Source organism: Podarcis gaigeae (genome assembly GCF_964106915.1).
Source record: "Podarcis gaigeae genome assembly, chromosome: 4".
NCBI lineage: Eukaryota > Metazoa > Chordata > Lepidosauria > Squamata > Lacertidae > Podarcis > Podarcis gaigeae.
The window spans coordinates 36,661,936-36,672,716 of record NC_139677.1 but is presented as its reverse complement, the minus strand read 5'-3'; the positions used below and the strand labels follow the sequence as shown (position 1 = coordinate 36,672,716).

The following is a 10,781-nucleotide window of genomic DNA, read 5'->3' as shown; positions in this document are numbered from 1 at the left end:
GGAGGGGCTCCTCCCATTTTTCCATCAGGCACAGAGCCCCTCTCCATAGCTTTCGTAATGGACCATTGCTTTTCCTTTGACTTTGGACAATGGCTGATCTCCCAGGTGATTTCCTGAACACAGGAAGCTGGTTTGACCTGTATCCAAGAATTAGAAGGGGGTTCCAGGCACCCCACAAACTCATAGCAATACTAAGGGACAAAGCAAAAAATGACAGGGGTAATTGGGCGTAGTTATTTCCGCTTTTTTTTTTTTTTTGCTTTTTGTGCGTGTTCTTTTTAAAAACAAACTTGAACCATGAGGATAGAAGATCCTGTTCTCCATGCAATATGTGTTATTTTTGTGCGCAAAAGCATGAACATGAAAAGGAAGTGGGTGTTGCAATATACTCTCTGGAGCCAGCGTCCAGACACTTGAGACAAAATTTGAACCTCAAACCTTCACAGCGGCAGATGTGAATGAATAAACAGGTAAACTAATTGGTGTTTCTTTTCTTTTTTAAAAAAAGGTAATGGAAAAAGCAATCATTTTTACTAACAGGCTTAATTTACTATACAGTATTAGTTTTGACTGCTATTTTTTTTAAAAAAAACTATTTACGTGTGGTGTATTTACGATTAAGTGTATTGCAAAGTCTAGCTCTGTTACTCAGAAAGCTGCTTTGGATGGAATTCAGTTGCAAAGTTATTTAACTAGAAGGAGAGCATGTGCAATGAACATTGAAGGAATATAAAAGATGAGTACTTATATGTTCCGAACATATTTAGTGTATGTGCTTCCGGGTAAGGGGTTTCTGTGTGTAGTAGTAGTAGTAACAGGCTAATATATATCTATTTATATGTATGCAGGCATCTGGATGCTTGTGAATTTTTACCAGACACAAATTTACCATCCACTTGGGTCAATTTCATTCCCAGAGTAAATAGCTCTTCCATACATTAGCAAGCATTTTGCATTAACTGTGATAATTTCACTCAGTAACGTGACAAATTCTCTTTGAGAAAATATGCCTTTTTTGAGAACAGAATTTCTCAACACTATACAGTGGTACCTCGGGTTACAAACACTTCAGGTTGCAAACACTTCGGGTTACAAACTCCCCTAACCCAGAAGTAGTACCTTGGGTTGAGAACTTTGCTCCAGGATGAGAATGGAAATTGTGTGCCGGCAGTGCAGCAGCAGCGGGAGGCTCCATTAGCGAAAGCGCGCCTCAGGTTAAGAATGGTTTCAGGTTAAGAACGGACCTCCGGAATGAATTAAGTTTGTAACCCGAGGGGCGTGTTTGGGGAAGAACAGTTAATAATACAAATGAGGTCAATGGACATTCATTACCTCTAGTTTACATGTCCCAGAGAAAGATAGGGAAAAATTCTGATTGGCAGGAAAGGATCTCCCATGAGCCTTTGCAGTAATCCTGAGGTGCACAAGCTGACTAATTGTTATGTGGGCATCTTAGCCCTCCAATGCAACTCACCTTTAAATACAGCGTGGGGTTTGATAGTTGTTCTCTCCACACACCCAGTTCATCAGGAACTTGGAATTGGATTGGATGGGCTTCCTCTGTCTACCTGACCAAAGGAGATGTCTTGCCAGGTGTATCAGTGGATTGGTTTTATTTCACACTGTTTAATTTATACCAGGAGTCCGTAAGAATAATCTTCCCAACCAGAATGACATGCAGTCCTGGGGAGGGAAGAAGAGGAGAACAGGCAGCCATCTCTTGCAGTTGACTCACTAACTGGCTTTACTAAACTTAGTCTGTAAGAAGGCAAAAGCCTCTCACCACCATGTTTGCTCCGAGCCTCCTTTTGTGGCACACTGTGATTGGGAAGGCATTGGTTGGTTGGTGGTTTTACAGGGGAAAGATATCTGGAAGATTGTGACTAGTGGTGTGGCTGTCACTTCTGTAGGGCTGCCCCATATCCATAGTCAGGGCTTACCCTACCAATAGGCAACGTGATGCGAGTACCTCAGGCAGCAGATGCTGGGGGGGGGGAGGGCAACGTAGTATCTGTTCCTCCTGACCCATAACCATTCTCCTTTATTGGATAAAGTGGTGTGTGAACCATGCGGCTTGTCCTCTGCTACCTAAGCTAGCCTGCTGCCCTCAGGCGCAAAGGTGGATGCTGTCCTGTCACCAGTACTGAAATGAGATTCAGTGGCCAGCCCGCTCATCTTCTATATATGGAATGGTGTAAAGGGGGTGCTATTTTGTTTTGGCCTGACCCTATCAATGCTTGATGTAGGGACACCATGTGGAAGGTTGAATGACATGAGGGAGGTACGCACATCCCTCCCATACATTCATGAGCGTTGGCATGCATGTATCTTATTTTTATTTGTTTTATTAAAATGTCGACATCTCACTTTACAGCGTCCTCACCATGGTGTTACCCTGGCACTGAACATGTAGGTGGAATTACTTCTCAAGGGTGCATGTTGGCACGCAAGGCTGGCATGTACAATCCTACTCCCACCATGTATTTATGAATGCAATATGGGCATGTGCTACTCATGGCAGTGCCATCAGCTCCCAGAGAGCTACTGGAATTGAAGCAAAGCTCTGGTATTGTTCCATTCTTCATGAATTACTAATTTCTTTCCAGGTGTAATTCAGAAGAAAATGGTCTTGAGCTTTTCAAGCCCCAAATGGTCTAGGACTAGGATATCTCATGGACTATCTTGAGCTATCCTCCTGCAGAAACCCCCGCAAGTAACTCAGATCAACTGTTCCACTGCCATTTGATGCACACCAGGTGAGCACAAGAGGCAGCTTTTTCAGCCATGGAATCTGGGCTATGGAATGTCTTCTCCAAGAAGGCCCACTTGGTTCCATCACTGCAGGCCCTTGAATTTTAAAGGTGCTGCTTATATATGGGTACAGCTTATATTCGGGCCAACACGGTATTATTATGGAATAAAAGGTAAAGGTAAAGGTACCCCTGCCCGTACGGGCCAGTCTTGCCAGACTCTGGGGTTGTGCGCCCATCTCACTCAAGAGGCCAGGGGCCAGCGCTGTCCGAAGACACTTCCGGGTCACGTGGCCAGCGTGACATCGCTGCTCTGGCGAGCCAGAGCTGCACACGGAAACGCCGTTTACCTTCCCGCTAGAAAGCGGTCCCTATTTATCTACTTGCACCCGAGGGTGCTTTCGAACTGCTAGGTTGGCAGGCGCTGGGACCGAGCAGCGGGAGCGCACCCCGCCGCGGGGATTCGAACCGCCGACCTTTCGATCGGCAAGTCCTAGGCGCTGAGGCTTTTACCCACAGCGCCACCCGCGTCCCATATTATTATGGAATAGGATGTCCCTATTTTCATAGGAGAAATGTTGGAAGATATGAGATCTGGCCTCTGAAATGGACTGCTTCACCCTTCTTAAAGGTTGTGGTGGCTCTACCAATGGCCTTAGCTGTTAGTCATTTGAACACAGGTCATGGGGATATATTTTTTGTGCACACTCAACACTTGTAGCATTTGCAGACTCACACAAGAAGCAACTCTCAGCATAAAGCATATAAGGAAACACTTCACAACAGGAAGTGCGTGAGTGGGCCAAGAATTTCTTCAACCTCCTCTCAGGGAGCTTTTAGAGTCTCTGGAAGCAGGGCTCCCTCTTCTTTTCTTGGTTACAAAACAGCAGTGAGGAAAGACGGTCATGAAAGGAAACGTATTTCACAAGAAGTGAGTTCCTGCAAATGAAACATACAACAGGAAAGCAAAAGCAAAGAAAACTGGGTTTATTTCCTGACTTCATCATGTCTGCAGCTACTCACCCAAACTGCTCTCATCAGTAAATACATGGTGAAAAGACAACAAGCTGCAAAAAATGTTTGCCCCCATTTCCCCCTCTCTCTTGTGTACTCCTTGACCTCTGTATTAGCTAAAATAGCTAGCATACATTCCTGTGTATTAATCCAAAATAATACGATTCTCTTGTTTTTAGAAGCATACCTGGATCTCCAGTGTAAAATGACCATGAGGCTGAACTTTAGGAAACAAAAAAGAAATGGTCTTCCCTACACAGCTTCCTAGCTCAGTGAACCTATGAAATATGTACATCAGGACAGAGGAAATAGTATGCTTCTACTTCTTTGGATGATCTGAGACCAGGGTTTAATTAATATTATAAATGAGTCACTTAAGAGATTTCACGTGGCCTGTTAGCAACAGGTTTTTAAAAAATGTAACAGATTTTTTCTGGAAAGCGACAATCCGAATTAAAGGCACAGGGTGGGGAAATATAAGCTGTGAACACATAAGAATGCAGTGTCATGTGAACAATGGAGAAAAACAACAACTTGCAAGCATGAGGTGTGCCGATCCCATTATGAACACCCTTCTAGAAGCACCCTGCTCTTAAAATGGTTTCTGGTGATAATTAGCAATACAATTTCTGAGCGTCTATTTTTTAAAAATAAAATAAAATGCTGGAACTATTTATGGAAAGGAAAATCCTACACAATTTAGGAAAGGGCACCTCTTGTGTGTAGAAGAGTTTTTATTTCATTTTATTGTTTTGTTTTATTTGGCAAATGTAGCTCTTCATGGCATAGCACTGGGTGAATGAGAAAAGTTGCACCCACTACCAAAAGAACACGATTCTGGTCCTCTGTCAGCTCAGCTTAGATGCAGCCTCATGTTGCTGAACCTTATTAACTTCTGTAGGTGAGGATACACGTAACTGATTCATGTATGATAATAATCAAGTGTTCCTTTGGTGACAGTCCCTATAACTTCACAAACACTAAGCAAGCCTTCAGCTTCGTGCCGCATTTTCCATAGCCCCTGGCTCATAAATATCAATACGTAGTCTGAAGCATCATCCACGTTTCAGGTTTACCTTCTCCTGAGCGAGTCACAATAATCCTACTGAGAGATTGTGGTGTTAATTAGGATTAGAGAACTGACCAGTTGGCTATCATGGTTGAATAACACAAACTATTCCACCTGGTCCCAACAGCACGGTATAATCAGTGGCATAGCGTGGGGGGTGCAGGGGGGGCCGGCCGCACTGGGCGCAACATCTGGGGTTAGGGCAAATCCATGGGTTAGGGGGCGCAAATCCACGGGTTAGGGGGCGCAAATTACTTGCCTTGCCCCGGGTGCTGACAACCCACGCTACGCCACTGGGTATAATGGCAGAAAGTACCCATGTAAATCTAGAGAAAGGTAGGTAGTGTGGACTTGTATATGATCCCTGTAATATAATGCTTTGCCCCATCTAACTTCAGGCATTTGCTGCTGAATTTGTCGGTTCCACAGCAACAGATGTTGCCTCTCCTCTCTTGTGGAGCTGCATGTTTTTGTGCCACCTCCTGTCCATCTTCTGCAACTGCATCAGGCATCCAATTTCTCCCTATGTCATTTGCATGTTGGGGTAAACCAGATGTGATGCCATGAAGTGTGAAAATACCCAGTGTTTATTAGTAAAATGGTCCACTGCACTAATCCACTATCCCTAATGGTTATGAGCTTTTGTGGTATTTACTTTTTACATGCTTTTAGGTATCCATTTTTTAAAAAAACAACAACACCACATTTGTGTAATAGACAGAGGTTAAAGTACATATATTACCATAATGCTTGCTTACAATGAAGGATGTTACATATACGTTTCCTTTTTAAATCTAGAACTAAGACTCCACCAGCTTTCAGTTCTTTTCAGAAGAAGGATGCCTCAAGATATGCCACTCACCCCAACATCGAAAGTCTTGTTCCCTCCTGTAAGGCTTGTGACAGATGACACATGTGAGATGCTTCGAAGCTATGCACTCCAGGTCACTTTGTCTACCATCTTCTCAGTTATTGCCTGCATCAGCATCCCACTCAACCTCATCTGCTTGTGGTTCCTGTGTCGGTATTCGAGGCCTTGGACTCCCACCATTGTGTTGTGCATCAATCTGGCCCTTGCTGATTTTGTCTACAGCATGATCCTCCCCTTTCAAATCGTTTACCATATACGGGGAAACAACTGGCCCTTTGAGGATGCTCTGTGCCGTATTGTCACCGTTCTGTCCTATGGTAATGTGCACTGTTCCCTTTTGACCATGATGTGCATCAGCATTGAGCGCTACCTGGGAATCGTCCACCCTTTGCGCTACAAAGCCATGAGATCCATGCGAACTTCTGTCCTGACATGCGCCCTCATTTGGGTGTTTGTCTTACTGCCCCTCATCCCGCTCATGAAGAACAACCTAACGATTCGTGTACAAAACCTGGATATAATCACCTGCTTTGATGTTTTGCCTAAAGAGATGTTTGACGAAAAGACAGAACGCTTCATCGCTTACTTTGCCTCTCTGGTATTTTTCTTCTTTTTCCTACCTCTGCTCATCATGGGGTTTTGCTACTTCTCAATCATCATAACACTTCTCCACTCCCCTTCTACTCAACTCAGAGAAACTAAGAAGCAGACTGTCTGTTTGATAATAGTGTTGCTACTGGTGATCACGGTTTGTTACTTGCCTCACATTATCATGTCAGTTATCCATTACGTCTTCACTATTCAGGGAAAAAAATCATTTTATTTTGAATATAAAATTTCATTTGCAGTAGCCACCATCAATTGCTGCCTTGACCCATTGGTTTATTACTTTGGCTCCAAAGAGTTTCGGCGAAAGATACAGAAGAAGCTCTGCAGATGCGTAACTGTTGGGGTCAGTGAAAATACTCCAATCTTTTCAGAGCATGATATCCAAATAACACCAATGCAAAAAGTATTGAATAGATAGTCTGTATTGCTCTGGAATGTAATAAAAGTTGCCAGTGCACTGTATTGACCTCAAGAAAAATCAGGAGCTAATTCATTGCAGAACCTCAACTGCCAAGTTACACAGAACTATTTTGCCAAACGTTTCTGGAAGATCAAATGAACTACAATTATCACACATGATTCTATTTCTTTTGATTAAAGGCAACTGATGTCAAAGTCCAGTTAGACTGGTGCAGCTGAAAGACACCTGTCTTATTAAGAGACACCTGCAAATGTAGCATGAGGAGGAAAGCATGTATTTAACCACTTTTGACTGTGCATAATTTATGGAACAAATATTAATAGAAATATTTGGTTGAATGGAAACAGACATTTGTTAAGACTTCCTTCCTTAAATGTCACAAATTACCTGTGCCACTAAGTCACAAAAGAATGCAACTACCTGGAGTGCAGATTCTCAGTAATTAGAATGATCTTGTAATTTGTTCTTTGTTATTGATGTTGATCTGACAAAGCTCTGTATGGACAAATCTTGCTATGCTGTGTAAGCACCTGAGGTGGTGCTTGCCATCTCAGGTAACAATATTGCAAGTGCCATTCTTAAATACTACATTCATATAGTTTTAATAAAAGAATGTTTATTGTGTCTGCATTCCAATCTTAAGTTAATGTTCTTCTTTGCTGTCTTTGGAATATTCAAATCTGTGATAACCATGAGAGATCAGGGTCAATTTACACAACCGGCAGAATCAAGTGACAAAATTGTTCCTGAACCACATTATTGCTATGGAATGAGATAGGGTGGAATCTGAATATTGTAGAGAAAGGCAACAATTTCTTGGAGGAGTTCTGTGCTGAACTCACTTAAATGCTAATTGTTTGCTAAAAAGTATGAGCCCAGCACACAGGCTTCAATTTGTGAACAGTTACTAATTGTGTTTGGATAACTTCATGCTCTTATTTTGTTACCCATGCTCCATTTGCTTGGTAGTCCTGTCATGTAGATGGTCTTCATCAGTATGGGCCAGGGGCTGATGAATAGCAGTCTGGCCTTCAGCATTGCCTAGATACAAGACTTCCTGGGAATCACATGTAAGCTGCACTGAGTTCCCTGGAGGGAAAAACAGGTTATAGATATTATAAATAACAACCAGACATACCTCTATGAGGTATGAAAAGCCATTTCAGTAGTGGACAGTCATGTATGTTATATCAACCAAGCCTTGTGTTTCATTGTGATTCTTTTTATGTATTTATAGCATTTTGACCCCACTCTTCAACCACAAAGGCTCTGAGAGTGTGGTCCTCAGGCTTATAATCCAGAAGACATGACTAGAACCTGGGGAAGAAATTCAATTCAGTTTGCATTTAAAGGTGAACGTACCTAATTCACACTTTATGAAACCTACATAAACTGAGACAATACATGAAACACAACCATCTATCAAAATTTGCAATACAGTTTTCCAACCAAGTAATGTACATATACTAAGGTAACATGTTCCATAAAAATGCATATATTGATGAAAATAACATACAAAAATGCATTATATTACAAGGAAATGCTGTGCAAAAATGTGCATATTTGGGGGAATTACATTTGAAAATGTGCACATTAGGAGGAATTTGCACTAAAAAGTTGATGAATTTTCATGAGGTTGAGAGATAGGCGTGGGGGCATCTGTCTCAATTTCTTCTCCTAAGATAGGATACTCTGCATCAGCAGTGGGGAGCTGGACCCACTCAATGGGGCTGGTCACTTGTCAATCACATGACAGCATCAGGTGACAAATTCAAAGAGGCTTACAGTCAAACTATACCTGCAAATGGAGAGGGGAAATGTGTGCTTGCAGGTACAGTTTGAATGCAAATTAGCTTCAAAGGTGTGCATTTTCAGGCAAGGCCTTTGCAAGTGCTGAGGCTTGCAAAGCCCTTGCTTGACAGCATGCCTTGAAAAGAGGTCAAAGTGGGTCATGGGCCAAAGAAAAGAACTGCTTGGCTTAAATAGGCCTGTGGGCTGATGGTTCTCCACGTGCTGCTCTGTATGTAGATGCCCTTCCCTGGAAATCTCCAGTGTTGAAGACTGCAAAATGTTCCCCTAATAAGCTTGTTCTCATTTCTCAACTGTTCTTCCAGTTACTGCATTTCCCCTAATTTTAAAACTACTTCAAGCTTATAGTAGTTTAATGCTGCAATCTTTTCCGTGAGTTATGCTGGCTAAATGAGAAAAGGACAGTTGCTCAACTCCTTACCCTGATGCAACACCAAATTAGGCTGATTTACTGAAATGATGAGCAAAGATGGGCAAACATACTTGTCTACTCATCCCAAAACCAAGTACACATCCCCCCTCCAAAAAAAGGTAGAGAAGAGAGAGGACCATCAAGCAGCTGAATTCCCCTTTCTCTTCCCTGTCAGTTCCACAATTTCCTTAAGGTGTGTGTATAGTGGGGCATCCTTACTGTAGGGAAAAGATAGGCCTTCTCCTTGGTGGCAAATAACACTCATCAGGGCATAAGAGTCCGATGGAATTAGGCCAGTTACTTATCTAGTCTAGCAGCTGATTCTCACAGCGGCTAGCTAGACACCTATGGAAAGCCATGAAGAAGACCCTGAGCACAAGGGCTCTCTCCCCCTTTGCAATTTCTTGCAACTCGTGATTGACTTTTCACACACAATTTCCTGTTGAAAATCATGGAGCTTATCGTCAAGCCATGGTCCCTATCCTAGCTTCCACTGTGTGACACCCTTCACAGAAAGGAAGAACAGTAGGAGACAAGGGTGCAAGTCCCATTTCAAATTTACTCCATTGTGGCAGCAGTAGCTAGAAATTGTGCTGCTCAATCTGAATAGGTGGCCCATGGCTGGCTGTATATTTTAGATGCTTGCCCCTAATTATGACTATGTGATTATGTTCTTAGTCTGTCAATAACTTCTATCAGGGGAAAGTGGGCTTGACATTGGGACATGGTGGGGGAATACTAGAGGCTCAGGTGGGCTTATTTGTAGCCTCCCCACAATTATAAAATAACAACAATAAATGAGCTGTCATAAGTAAATGAAGTCAGTGAAGAAACTGATTACCCGATAATTTCTACCCCTCTGTTTTAGTGTCATCAGAAGATAAGATCCTCACTAACCCATGAACTAATAAAGAACGGCATTCCCTTTTATAAAGCATCCACTCAACACAGACAGCCAATTATTGTCACCAAGTATTTTCCTTGTAGTCTATTCCACGTGTTATAAGACAACAAAAAAGTCCAACTTTTTTTCAGAAGAATGGAAGAGTAACACAATATTCATCATCACATTTTGTTTGATTACAACTCCCATCACCCAAGACCACCACCTGAGATGGGTGGCGATGATTGGAGCAGTAGTCCAAGAACATCTGGAAACCTAAGGTTGAAAAGCACTGCTCTCAAGTGAGAGAGAAGGTCAATATCTGGCCCCTTAATATTGTTACTGCTTAACATATGATGAAACCAGTATTGTTGCTGCCAAGAGGTGGAGAAGTGGTCACAGATAACCTGTTGTGCTGGACTAAAAACAAAAAACAACAGTATATGAATTGTGGGAAGGTAGGACTAGGTGTGAACAAAATGTATGAATAAGTCAGGCAGTAAAGTGACTGCCAACACAAGAGATGACTCTACACATGGACATCGCCAGATGGGCAGCATCGATATCAGATTGATTATATTCTCTGCAGCCAAAGATGGAGAAGCTCTATACAGTCAGCAAAAACAAGACCTGGAGCTGACTGTGGCTCAGATCATCAGCTTCTTATAGCAAAATTCAAGCTTAAACTGAAGAAAGTAGGAAAACCCACTGGGCCAGGGACAACAGAGGACAAGATGGTTGGAAGGTGTTCTACCAGCATAAGTTTGACCAAGCTGCGGGAGGCGGTGGAGGACAGGGGTGCCTGGCGTGCTCTGGTCCGTGGGGTCACGAAGAGTCGGACATGACTAATCGACTAATCAACAACAAACCTGACTGCAGCCATTGGTCCACATATAAGTCTGATTGATTCTCTATCACAATCAGTGGTATAGTGGTAAATTTT

General features: G+C 42.6%; 1 pseudogene across 2 annotated transcripts; it reads left to right on the top strand.

Moving 5' to 3' along the window:
- The first annotated feature begins 278 nt into the window (after positions 1-278).
- LOC310842746 (P2Y purinoceptor 8 pseudogene) lies at positions 279-7,370 on the top strand (annotated as a pseudogene). Of its 2 annotated transcripts, XR_014568675.1 has the most exons (3): positions 285-470; positions 2,607-2,756; positions 5,632-7,370. The product of XR_014568675.1 is annotated as a P2Y purinoceptor 8 pseudogene (transcript). The 2 variants fall into 2 exon arrangements; XR_014568674.1 differs by lacking the exon at positions 2,607-2,756 and having other exon boundaries at positions 279-470.
- The last annotated feature ends 3,411 nt before the right edge of the window (positions 7,371-10,781 follow it).